Source organism: Ursus maritimus, unplaced genomic scaffold (assembly GCF_017311325.1).
Source record: "Ursus maritimus isolate PB19 unplaced genomic scaffold, ASM1731132v1 scaffold_12, whole genome shotgun sequence".
Taxonomy (NCBI): domain Eukaryota; kingdom Metazoa; phylum Chordata; class Mammalia; order Carnivora; family Ursidae; genus Ursus; species Ursus maritimus.
In genome coordinates, this window is record NW_024423564.1 from 65245442 (window position 1) to 65259668 (window position 14227).

The window sequence follows — 14227 nt, forward strand, 5'->3', positions numbered from 1 at the left end:
AAAAAAAAAAAAAAAAAAAAGCCTGAGATGACCCCACAGGGAGGGAGCTGAGAAAAATAAATACATAGAATTCATTCTCTTACTTCCCTCTGATTTCCTGCTAGGGGTCCTTATTGACCAACCCAACCAGAAGTTGGAGGACAAGAGACCCCATTGATGTACTCCATACAGATAAGCCACACTGGTCAAAGAAAATGAATAAGGGCAGGGAGTGAATGTAGAGAGGCAAATAGAACATATTAAGCACATATAGATTGATCAACAATTTATAACTGGAAACAGTGAGATTGTCTGAAATAAGACTGTCAGAGAATTCTGAGATGAGTGTTTGCCAGACATATGAAATGTGATATGAGTTAAGATAGTGAGTTCATTCAATACTTGTGACTTTTAATTTTAAGGGCAGGATTTCTATATTTCATTCCTGTGTCCACCTGAGCCCCTTCTTAGATTTATGCCAGGCAGAATATAGGTGCATACTGAATAGCTATTAAATGGATTATTGAATGAATGGAAGAATGAATCCAGTGTGGATCCAGGATGAAATTCTACCATCATATCTGTGTTTTAGGCAGCAGGATGAAGAAGATACGGGGAGAAAGGAGAAGATGCAGTTACATAGCACTTTCCCTTCTATCCCATTTCATAGAACACATATCCATCCTTCTCTAAAGTAAGAATGAGACATGAAGTCTTCATTCTGGATGACCATGTTTCCAGCTAAAAATTGGTAGTCCTATGCATATGTAGGAGAACTGATATTGAAGGACAGCCTGACATCTGTGCCACAGGAAGCCTGAATTTTGTTTTCAACTCTAATACCAAATTACTCATATGTTCTTGAATGTTACTCTTTCTGGGGACAAGTTTTTTATCTATAAAATGAAAAAGTCGGACTTGAATATTGTTTTCAAATTATTCTTTGAGGAACTCTTCAGGAAAAAGAAAAAAGAAAAACAAGTTGAGACCCTTGTCCTACTTCAGACTTTGTGAGGAGTACTGGGAGGTATAAAACAAATCTTGATGTACTTCCAGAAATGTATTCTATACCTGAGGAAATAAGACATATTCAAACAGAAATAATATTTTTAAAGTATATAATTAAGGATCTCTTGAGTTGTTTAGAGAGTGAATAGTCAGACTAACCATCAGGCAGAAGATAGGCCTTAAGCTAAGTCTTAAAAATGGGTAGGAATACTAAATATAGAGTTGGAGAGAAGGCAGCCCAGACAGCAGGATACAGCCAGAGTCATTGCATGGTGACAGTTGGTTAGAAGTCTGGTTTGATTAAAACATTCGTACTAGAAGATTGGAATCTTCCTACTAGAAGATTGGAATAAATAGGAATGTCGGGGCCAAATTCTAGAAAGCCTTAATTGTCATATTAAGAAATTGGGGAGGACACAGATGTGAGGTCAGGTACTTTATACATATTATCTTGCTTATTTCTCATGATAGTTTTATGGAGTAGGCAAAATTATCCCAGTTTGGGGGGATAAATAATCTAAGGCTAAAAAGATAAGTTACTTACCTAAAGCTATAGGGCTAGTTCATGTCAGAGACAAGGTTTAAACCCATGACTTCTAACACCACATCCTGACGTTTTGATGGACCACTAACACTCTCTACATTGGACCAACTGAGGGCCCAACTAGATTTTTGGGAAAGGAATTACCTTATCCAAAGCAGCATCTTAAGAAAGTAAAGTTAATGGAGGTGAAGGGCATACCTGTGCTGGCCAAACTAGTTTTGCTGGAAACTCTATGGGTTGGACCTCAAAGCAGATGCCAGAGACTTTAAGGCTTTCTGGCATACTTTTGCAGACAGGACAATTCTTCATTACCAGGGTGTTTGGTATGGCTCATGTCTGAAGGCACCACTATAATTAGTTAATCCTTATTCCAATTTGGAGGGAGGATAATTATATGTGGGAAGGCTAAACATGCCAACATCCACATCTTAGGGAAAGTAGGCAAAAAGCAAGATTTTGAATTGTGCTGGAACTATTAATCGCCATGTCCATAGCTACTATTGCTACTAATTATATCATCCAAAATGGCATCTTATTTTGTTATTCACTACTGCCCCCTTCTAACCTCACCAAACAAAATCCCTTTGAACATGCATCAATGCTGCAATCCGACTTAAGATAAATATATCATGGGAAAGATCTTTTTTTGTTCTTGTTATCTTAACACCTTATTGAGGTATAATTAATATACCATACAATTCATCCATTATAAAGGTACAGGTCTATGATTTTTAGTAAATTTATAGAGTTTTACACTATCACCACAATCCAGTTTTAGAACATTTCCATCATCCCGAAAAGTCCCTTTGTTAATGCTCATTTCCACTCCCAACCCTAGCGACAACTGAGCTTCTCTGACACTATAAATTTGCCATTTCTGAACATTTCATATAAATGAAATCTTTTGCATCCGGCATCTTTCACTTAGCGTTATATTTTTGAGGTTTGGCCATGTTGTACTGTGTATCAGTAGTTCATTTTTAGTGCTGAATAGTATTCTTTTGAAAAGATATATACCACATTTGTTTATTCTCTAGTTGATGGACATTTGGCTTGTTTCCAGATTGGGGCTATTATGAATAATGATGTTATAAGTATTCATGTGCATACCTTTGAGTGGACATGTGATCCACTTTCTTTTGGGTAGATTTCTAGGAGTGGAATCATTAGGTTAAGTTCACATTCAAATTTAAAAAAAGAAAAGCTGTCAAACTGTGTTCCAAGTTAGTAGTGCCATCTCCTACTAGCAATATAAGAGAGAAGGTTATAGTTTTTCCATCTTCTTGCTAACACTTGGAATTATCTATATTTTTTAATGTAACCATTTCAGTGGGTATGTAGTGGTATCTCATTGTGGTTTTAAATTGTATTGCCCTAATGACTAATTATGTTGATTATCTTGTCATGGGCTAATTTGCCATTCATTTATCTTCTTTAATAAAATGTCAATTTAAATATATTGCTCACTTAAAAATATCGGGTTATTTGTGTTCTTACAATGAGTTTTTTTTAAATATTTTTTTTATTATATTATGTTAGTCACCATACAGTACATCCCTGGTTTTTGATGTAAAGTTCGATGATTCATTAGTTGCGTATAACACCCAGTGCACCATGCAATACATGCCCTCCTTACTACCCATCACCAGCCTATCCCATTCCCCCACCCCCCTCCCCTCTGAAGCCCTCAGTTTGTTTCTCAGAGTCCATAGTCTCTCATGCTTCATTCCCCCTTCTGATTACCCCCCTTTCTTTATCCCTTTCTTCTCCTACTGATCTTCCTAGTTCTTATGTTCCATAGATGAGAGAAACCATATGATAATTGTCTTTCTCTGCTTGACTTATTTCACTTAGCATTATCTCCTCCACTGCCGTCCATGTTGCAGCAAATGTTGAGAAATCATTCTTTTTGATAGCTGAATAATATTCCATTGTATATATGGACCACAACTTCTTAATCCAGTCATCTGTTGTTTTGAGAGTTCTTTATATATTCTTAATGCAAGATCTTTATCTGATACATGCTTTGCAAATATTTCCTTCTAACCTACGCTTTATCTGTTTATTCTCTTCACCATATCTTTTGAAAAACAGATGTTTTAAAATTTGAAGTTTAATTTATCAAATTTTTCTCTTATGGATCATGCTTTGGATTCTTATCTAAGAATTCTTTTCCAACTGAAGATCACAAAGATTTTCTCCCATGTGTTATTCTAAATTTTTATGGTTTTACTTACATCTCAGTCTGTGATCCATTTTGAATTATTTTTGTATGTATGCATGAGGTAAGGGTCTAGCTCATATTATTTTGCACACAGATATCCAGTTGTTCTAGCACTGCTTGTTGAAAAGACTAACATTTACCTGTGAATTATCTTAGTATCTTTCTCTTGTGCCTCTGCTCAATTTTTCTTTTTTTCTTTCCTATTTTTAAGCCTGGATTCTTAAGGAGTCAACCCTGTGTCTCTGTAGGTTAATGGTCAGATATTATTGAGCTGAGTTTGTGCTCTCCCACCCTGCACCCATAAGGTTTCCATCCTCTGTCAGTGGATCTGTATGTGGGTATGGAGAGCACAAAGTTTGGGCAATTTTCAAGTCTGCCCTGGCTTTTACTTTCCCTTCTGTGTTGTGTTTACCATGAGCATTTGTGCAGCTTCCAGGTTGTTTGGGAGTGTGTGACTGGTGTGAGCCTTCTCAGGTCTCTACTGCGCCTGCACCCAGTCTCAGCCAGGAATGTGTTTGTCCCAGCTATTGAACTGCAGGCCCTCCTTATTTGCCAACCTCTGTGATGAATGTTTCCACATTCAGTACTTCCAGGTGTGGGCACTGCCCACTTTTCCAAATTAAGTCACTTTGATCATGACAGAGAAATTTCCAATCCCCCTTAGAGTATGGCCTGCCCTAACAGAACCCCACATTCACCAAGCCTGGGGGAAGATGGAACAACCACGGTACTTCACAGATTCCCATTCTTATTACCCAAAGCTCAGCAGTTTTTTTAGCATAACAGTTTTGAGATCGTTGTATGACTTTGGTCAGTTTCCAAAGCACTGAAATAGTTGTGTCAGTTTTGTCTAGCTTTATATTTGTTTTGTGGAAATAGGATTTACCAATACACTCCTTGCAGTGTAGCCAGAGGTAAATTTTAATTGACAAATATTAGTTTTTCAATCATATAACCCTTGTACTGTCAGGCACAGTAAAATATGGTATTATTTTCATCATCATTGGACTAATTAGATGAACACCTAACTCGAGTATGTGTGTGTGTGTTGAAAGGATTAGATGGAGAGTCATTCCTGTACTTAGGGATACTTGCCAAAACGAAGTGTCTAACAAAGAAAATAATCTGATAGTGTATTTTAGGGAATCACTAGAAAATCATTTATATGGGAAAAATATTGTCTAGGTTCTGACACTGGCTAACTCTGTGACTTTGAGAAAAGAACTTCTCCTCTTTGGGCCTCAGAAAGTCAGACCAGATTATTTCAAGCATTCTTTCCAATTCCAACGTAAACTATGGTTCAGACATTCATGATTTCCTGATTGTATGTTCTGAGACAGACATCAGCCTGCTGTAATGTTGCCTCTTAATCTGCCCTTTATTTTATAATACTGGTAGTTAATTGAATGCTCAGCATGTGCTAGGCCCAATGCTGTGACCTTCATACGCGTTATGTCACTCAATCCTCACAACAACCCTATGATGTGATTCATACTGTTATTGAATGCCTAGTGTTGAACCAGCATGATCTAGGTTCTGAGGATATTAGCAGTGAAAACCAGCCAGAAATCCATGCCCTCATGGGGCTTATATTCTAGTAGGAGGAGACAGACAATATTCTATAAATTAAATCAGGAAAGGGGATGAATTTGGGGGTGAAGGATTCACTTAGAAGAATTTAAACTCTGAGATATATCAGTACTATCTTCTTCCATTTGCATTTTTAAAAACTGAGACACAATGAGATGAAGTAATTTGTCTATACCATAAAGTTGGAATTTGAAGCCAAACCTTTATAGAAGCCAAAAAATGGACTCTAAACCAGTCCTGGATAGGGAACTATTTTATTCACTTATATATTCACTTACTAAATTCTTACAAAGCCATTCTTCAATACTACAAATATCTGATGAGTACCTTCTGCCTGTCAGGCTCTATACTGGATGCTGGAGACAGAAAGATGAATACCAAACATACCTTGTCCCTGAGAAGTGTTGAATGTAGTGGGCAACACAAATGTAAAAACTGATAATGGCAATGATGGTAAGAGACTTGCTATAATAGAAGTAGTGGGAAGAGAAGAGGCGCAAGGGAGGAAACAAAGCCTTAAGTTGAAGGCATCTTGAATTGAGAATCAAAATATGGACACAGAGGCTGAGACACATGATGAGTCCTGACAGTTTTGTGTGGTTCCAGATGACAAGAGCTCAGGATCTGCCTAAGAAGAACAGAAGGAGTAGTGATGGAGAAAAAAGGAGGGGTAGGTAGAGGCTGACCCAGAGGTGCCTTGAATGCCAGCCTAAAGAATTTGGACTTTATCCTGAAGGCAGTGAGGAACCAGGCAGGAAGGGTCATGATCATTGTGGCACTGAACTCTTCCATCTCCAGGCTGCACTTGCTGGTGACAGCAGATCTAGAAGTCAGGTTAACTCCTGCCTATCTTTCCAGCTGGCTATTTTTCCCCTATAGACAGAGATAATTGTTAGTCAAAAGTACCTGAAGGAAAATTACCACCATGACACCATATATAAAAATGAGAATGCCATAAAAATGCCTGGAAAAGCTGGCCTCTCTGATCTTAATACCCCACACAATCTCTAGAGTTGGCAAAGACTATAGGGGTCACGTTCAAATTTAGAAAATATATTAGAAATCTCCTATGGGCAAGGACGCAAATTGTATAGACCAATATCTTCTCTTAACATTCCAGAAATACGACTTTTCAGCCTCTGCTCACACATTTCTTGAGACAGCCTGAGCCCCATTTCAAAGAGAAAAAAGTTCCACTATTCCCAGAGAGAGCCACCTCCCTATAACCTCTCTCCTTGACTCTAGCTCCACCCTCTGGGTCTACTTTGCATGTACTTGCTCCTATAGCAAGGGGACATGTCTGCAAAGACAGCAAGCCAGTGACCACACCCCCCTCATGAGTCCTCTCCAGGCTAGTCCCTTCCTTCCTCTTCTGCCCCCATAATTCTACATTTCTGCAAATTCTGTGGTTTCTAAATTTTGTGCCTTCTTTGTTGTTCTCTGGACATAATCTAGGTTGTTAACTTCCTTTATAAAATATCAGAACTGAATGTAAAATTGTATAGGCCTTATAAGCCTCCTATTGCAGAATAGGACTATTGCCTCTCTTGCTCTGAATGCTAACTCTCTAGAAATGTAACAAGAGTTTATATTACCTTCTTTTATCAGCGAAGTCTTCCTGTAGTTGATTTTTGTTGTTGTTCGTTAAATAAGGCTATTTTAATTCCTCTGCCTTTTTTAAATAAGCCTTTTATTTTTAAATAATTTTAGATTTATAAAAAAACAAGTTGACCATCTGCGGGTGCCATCATTGCAGACATGGCCTGTCAGGTGCTCCTGGGCTCTGGTCTCACCATTGTGTCCCAGCCCCTCATGTACATGAAAGTGCTCATCCAGGTGGAATATGAGCCTCTTCCTCCAACAATAGGACAAAATATTTTGGGGCAATAAGTTTGTCAGCTCCCCAGTCTGTTTTGTTATGCTCAGCACTTTGTGCACATTGATGGGAAGCATGGGTTGTTCATAGACTTAACTTCAAGACTGTGTTCAGGAGTCCTTGGAACTCTGGTCCATGGTAACATTTTACAGCTTTACCGGTAGTGTGAAAGATTGAAGAAATAGGACCTTAAAATGTACAGAAAGAAGTCACATTTTCCTTCAACCAAGTTATCAAGGTGACAAATCGAGAGATAATGGCTTATTCTGCTGCTATCCTCATCACACATCCCTTCCCCGTGATAACTCTGAGATCTGTGGTACGATTCACTGGCAGAGAATCTAAGTACTGTAGACTTTGTGACTCCACAGTAACCATGTATCGGGAAGAGGGCATCCTAGGATTTTTGTGGGTTTTATTGCTCATCTCCGAGGTGATATCATTTCTTTGTGGCTCTGAAACTCACCAGCCTACCTTGACAATACCTATGCACTGGACAGCGGGGTCTCCATCATGTATGAAATGAAGAGTTATTCCCAAGCTGTCACAGGATTTTTTGCCAGTATGTTGACCTACTCCTTTGTGCTTATCTCTAATCTTATGGCTGTCAACAACTGTGGCCTTGCTGGTGGATCCCCTCTTTGCTCCCCACTATATACTTCTTGGATAGATTGCTGATGCGTGCTACCAAAAAGACAGATATATGAGCTGAGACAATAGTTTGTTTTTCCAGAAGGTTCCCTTTGGAAAGACTTATTGTTGTGACCTAAGAATATTAACTTGAAGATGTGAGGCAGGGACAGTGACATTACTATAGTCCCAGATGCACAGAACTGTGGGAGAGAATGTTGATTTCTGTATAGTGTGGCACACTTTTTAAATAATCATTTAATCTTGAGAAAATGGGAAACAAATTGAAAAGATAATATAAAAAATAAATTGAAAAGATAACTTCACCCAGTTTCCTCTAATGTTAGAATCATACACAACCATGGAGCATTTGTCAAAACAAATAAATTAACATTGATACATTACTATTAACTAAACTACAAAACTATATTCAGATCTCATCAGTTTTTCCACCGATGTTCTTTTTCTGTCTCATGATCCTATCCAGGATACCACGTTAGCCTATGGATTTTACAAGTATAACTGTGGCCCCTTACAGTTGTCCTGCTGTTGGTTTCAACCCTTCATTCTAGCTTGCTGTGGTCATCTTGATTCTTGGATTCTCTTATCTGTACTATTAGTGTCCTCACTAAGATTTTTAAAAGTATATACTTTTTAAGTATAAATTTAAACCTATGTGTTTAACAGGATGAGACCTGAGACCAAGGACAGAGATCCATGCATATTACCAGAGACTTCTCTGGAATGCCTAGATTGGCATTTTTTTAAAATCAGTTCTATATCAGTCCCTGAGTTTGATTATGCTACTAACTCCAGTAGCATAAGTCATCTAAGCGAACAAGGTTTTACCTGCCTCCAAGTCAACTCAGTTAAATTCAATTTAGGTTAGGAACAAAGTGGTCAAGTGTAAGTAGATTGGAAGAATTTAAGATATGGAGCCTGGCAGCTTCTACAACAGTCTTTATGTGGACTTGTGAAGAAAAGCCAAGATCTCAGAAAGTAGCTAAGAGGGAACTGATGGCCCTGTGGACAGGCAAGTCAGAGGACAGAAGACAGTAACACAGAAAAGAAACTAGAGAGGGCCAGCACCATTCTTATCAGCAGGGTAACTTCAAAATAAAGTAGCTCCCTTCCATTCTTTCTATTCCTTCCGCATTGTTCTTTCTTCCCCTTTGAAGTAAAACATCATGGAATTGCAGCTGGCAACATGACCAAACAAATGTATGAAAAATAATTACATCTTTTTGGCTGGGTTTTAAATTGAGTAATTGTTTGAAGTTAGTAATCTCAATTATCATTCCCTAATCCACCTCTCAGGAGAGTTCTGTGGACCCCCATCTGCACCAAACCTTGTTCTGATCAGACACTCGAAATTAAACGAGCTTAGTAGTTTTGGCTCCCTTCCAGTAGGCCACTTCACAAGTCATCACTCTCTTGGCATAGTTTTTGCTATTCCCTCCAAAAAGAGTCTCAATTAATTGGAGGCAGATATATCCTCCCAGCATCTGGCGAGGGACTTCCAACTTACCCGACTGCTACAGGTAGCTCATCCATTCCAAACCTCAGCCCTGGGTGAGAAAGGGCCTGGAGAGGAGATGCTGGGGATTGTGGCCCTGGGTTCTCCACTGCTAGAACAAGGAGGCACACGTCTGATTTACTCCTGCTGCGAGACTGACCCAAATTACCATACACCTGGTCCAGACCTGCGTTTCCTAGTCCAATGAATGTATCACCATCACCAGTTGTCCATGACAGAAACCTGTCCTATTCAACTTTTTTTATTCACTCCTAGTATACTATCTGTTACCAAGTATGATTGAGGCTATAACAATATCCTTAGAATCTATCCCTTCCTTATCTCTGCTGCCAGTGCCCTAGTTCAAACCATCAATATCTCTCAGGAAGTTACAGCAACTTCTTTAGCCAACAGGTACAAGATGTGAGGTGAACAGACCTCTAGGCTCTCTCTCTATTCTGCTCACCTAACTACATCAGCATTATAGTGGCTGCCAGAAAGTCCCAGCCTTCCTCCTAACTTTGTGTTCCTCTCACTGACTCACTGATCCTCTGGTACCTGACTGACCAAGAGACGGTAGACTTTTCACTGAACACTACTTAGCTAGCTTGGCAGATGGCATCCTTTGTGCTAACAGATTGCTATTTTTAGGCCATTCTTTCCTCTTCCTTTTATAAAAAGACATGTTTTGAGCCTTATGCCATCAGTCTATATAACCCTCTGCCATTCCTTATTGCTGTCATCTGCTGACTTCTTGGACATTTCCCTCAATCATGAGGAGCTTTGGTCCATAATTGTCTTTTCTGCTACTCTGCTGCCACCATATTGAGTAATTTCAGTATCCGTGAAAATGACCCTCTGAACACCCTGTCCTCTCAGTGGGTTAAGATAAAATAACAAATTCTTAACTTGGTCTATAAGATCCTGCATAATCTGGCCTGTCTCATATCCCTGTCATTTTGCTCTCTCCACTACCTGCACTGGCCTCCCTACAGTTCCATCAGTCATGGATTTTTCTCTCTAACTTACATACAGATGGCCTATGTACTGGAATGTTCCTTCTTGATGGCCCTTTGCCTAGCTACTTTCTATTCTGCTTTCAGGATCCAATTTGAACATTACTTCCTCCTGGAATTTTTCCCTGATATACTATTCCCCAGACTAGTTTGAAAGCCTCTGTTACCTGAGTCTATAATATACTGTTTCCCCTTGTCACTCTTTTGATTGCTCATTCTCTATTTTCCTCTTTTCATAGGTTTAGGGAATATTTTTGTATTTAGGGTATATATAAGAGTGGGGACAGGTAGAGAAGACATGCTATTACAGCCAAAATTCCTTCTTGGTACCTCTTGGTGTGATCATCCTTTGTCACTTTCTCTGAAGCCATATTTCCATTCTGTTAAATCAGAAGGTATATAACATTAGGACACAAGGTCATTTTTTTTATGTGAGTCAGAGAATGTCAAAGCCAACAAGAACCTTAAGTTCTTCAAGTTCTGGGATTTAAAAACCGTGTTACCTATATCCCAAGGAAGGATTTAGGCTGTGAACAGTACCTTAGATGCCACTGAGGAGGAAGGAAAAAGAGAGACTTGTGTGAAGTCAGGGCTTTGGCCTCTCTTATCCTCCCTGCCGTGCACACCATGCATGCTAGGGCCTATTCACTGGCCTTCCTCATAGACTTAAAGAAAAGACTCAGCTGTTAACAATGCTTGCAGATTTCTCTCTCTTCCTGCAGCTGGAAACACTGAGGCCCAGAAAGGGGAGGTAACTTTCCTGAGTCACCCAGTAAGTAAGTGGGACAGCGCTAGCTGGAAGCCCAGCTGCTGACACCTCGATTGTCCACTGCAGCCCACTGCCTCTCACTCCCAGATCTGTCTGCAAAGTTTTCTTATTTGTCTATTCTTTCTGCAAACATTAACTAAGTACCTACAAGGCAGTGAGAATGAAATTAGATGCCTAAGTCAGTAGTGTGAGCTGTATAGTTTAGAATCCTGACTCTGCTACTCATTAACTGTGTAACCTTAGGCCAATTACTTAACCTCTCTTTCCTCGCAGATTAGTGCCCTCCCACCCCCGCTTCAAAAGATATCCATAGAAATTCCCTATTCAGTTATAATTTAAGTAGGAAGATCATCAGGGCTAGAGCCATATTGGGATTTTAATTTTGGCTCTGCCATTTATATCTTTGACATGTCAAATAACCTCTGTAAGCCTCATCCGCTAACTAGGCACTGTGATTTAGATTTAGGTTATTGTCAATGACAAGACACTTCTAGTAGATATTAGGTAACAGATGTGAAAGTGTCTCCTGAATTGTTTGTAAATATTTGGATATAATGCATTTGCAATACTGATTTCCCTTAGCAGACTCTAAGCTCCCTGAAGGTATACAATTTGTCATATAAAAATGAGAACAGCTCACATTTAGAGTACTTACTCCATGTCAAGTACTATTCTAGCTGCTTTATTATCATTTAATCAGCTTCAGCAACTTTATGAAGCAGGTACTACTATTACCCCAATTTTGCAGATGAGGAAACAGGCATAGAGAGGTTAAGTAACTTTTTCAAGAGTATACTGCTCATAAGTGGTAATGCCTGTGTAGAAGAAATCAAGATACAGGTTATTGGCGGGGGGTGAGAAAGGAGTTACAGGAACATGGAGAAGACTCCTAGGAACTGTATAGGTGAGGTAATATTTGACCTCCTTTCACCCATTAAGTCCTCCAAGATAGAGCTCAAATACAAAGACAGAGCTCTTATACAAAAAGGAAAAGGCGTGAAGGGAGGAAAAAACCCATCTGTCGACTAGTTCTAATGTTATCTCTTGGCCATTCCCAAAGGGCAGAAGTATCACAAAGATAGTGGTTGGAAACTGAGAAAGGCAAGCACGGGGGCTGACTTCTTATAGGCTCTTAAGGAAAAGCAAGTAGAATCAGCTGCAAATCATTATTATCCATTTTCTTAAAAAAAAAAAAAATGTCCTGCTACAGGGAGACTTGATAAATGCACCAGCCATTTTCCTAGAATCCTAGTATTAGCATTCAAGAAGATTGTTTCAGTTTTAAAAACAAACAAAAAACGGATCACTGACTATAACTTTTGACCTTATTGTATTTATTTGCTTAAACAAGGTCTCAAAGGTGTAGGATTTTAAAGCAACTTGCAACATGATGTTAGCCTCAGAATTGGTTCAGACTGTGCAACCTTACCTTCAAGAAGTTCACTTTGTGTTACTTTTAGTGACTGTGCCAACCAGTAATGGCTTGGGAATAATATGATGGGACATGTTGTTCACATGCCACGGGAGAGACAAAGGACAGGGTCTGGAAAGAAGAGGGTTACTTATGAGTCATCCCACACCATGGCAGTTGGAATTGGAAAATTCAGGTGGGATTTGACTGATGGCCCCTAGCTAGAATCTGTGTTCCTTTCCAGAGCAAGCTGTTGAACTTCCCAGGGAATCCTGTAGGGAGCGACCTATCTGAGGTTGCAGTAACCTTCGCCCAGGGCTCTGCTTGTCTCTGTAGGATTGTTAACAGGCATGGGGGAGGGAGGGATGAAAAAGGTCAGGTGCTACCTACCAGGAACTCCCTGTGGTTCACCATTTTCCCAGTGAGGCTGCTGCTGCCATTTCTTTTCCTCTAACACTGCTAACCTCTGGTTCCTCCTTTTCCTGCTTCCTTATTCTCTTTTTCGTTGGGAAAAAAAAAATCTTTAAAAGTGGATATATCTGTAAAAAGTAACACTATAAATTTCTTAGAAGAAAACATAGGAGTATATCTTTGTGATCGTGGGTTAGTCAATGATTTCTTGACACCAAAAGCACAAGCAGCAAAATACAAACTGGACTTTGTCAAAATTAAAAAAATTTTATACTGCAAATGATACCATCAAGAAAGTGAGAAGACAGGCTACAGAATGCAAGAAGATACTTTCAAATCATATATCTGAAAAGAAACTTGTATCAAGAACATATAAAGAGCTCCTAGAATTCAATAAAATGACAAAAAAACAAAAACAAAAAACCACCCCACAGTTTAAGAATGGGCACTGGATCTAAACAGACCTTTCTCCAAAGAAGATAAAAAATGGCCAATAAGCACATAAAAGGATACTCAAAAAAAAAAAAAAAAGATACATAACATCATTAGCCATCAAGGAAATGCAAATTAAAACCATAGTGAAGTATCAGATCTCAACCTCTGAATAATAAAAGAAGGACAGGGGCACCTGGATGGCTCAGTCAGTTAAGCATCTGCCTTTGGTTCAGGTCATGATCCCAGGGTCCTGGGATCAAGTCCCACATTGGGCTCCTGCTCAGTGGGGAGTCTGCTTCTCCCTCTGCCCCTCTCACCTATCACCCCCTACCCCCGCTCATGCACTCATGTGCTCTCTCTCTCTCTCAAAAATAAAATAAATGAAATCTTTAAAAAAATAAAAAATAAAAGGAGGACAATAACAAGTATTGGGGAGGATGTGGAGAAACTGAGACCCTCATGTATTGCTGGTGGGAATATAAAATGATATAGCTGCTCTGTAAAACATTTGGCAGTTCCTCAAAATGTTAAGCGTAGGGTTACCCTATGACCCAGCAATTCCATCCCTAGGTGTACATTCAAGAGAATTAAAAATGTATGTTCACACAAATTTCATAAAAACAAATAAAGTACCAATGCCTGCTATGAAATGGGTTGTATTCCTCCTTGTGGCTGTAAGTTGCTGGGTTCATAGTAAGTTCTCAAGAAATTTTTGTTGAATATATATATTAGTTCATATCTCTCTTAAAAGAAGAAAATGTGAAAAGTGTTCAAATTCCTTGTTTGCCTTCCCAAAGAGATATCATTTCAGAAAATGG

General features: G+C 39.1%; 1 protein-coding gene and 1 pseudogene across 1 annotated transcript in view; both read left to right on the top strand.

Annotated features, from left to right (window-relative positions):
- The window catches only part of AGBL4 (AGBL carboxypeptidase 4), a 1288259-nt gene that overhangs the window by 773754 nt on the left and 500278 nt on the right, over nt 1–14227 (top strand). The window lies entirely within an intron of this gene.
- On the top strand, nt 7077–8005 carry LOC103670855 (annotated as a pseudogene).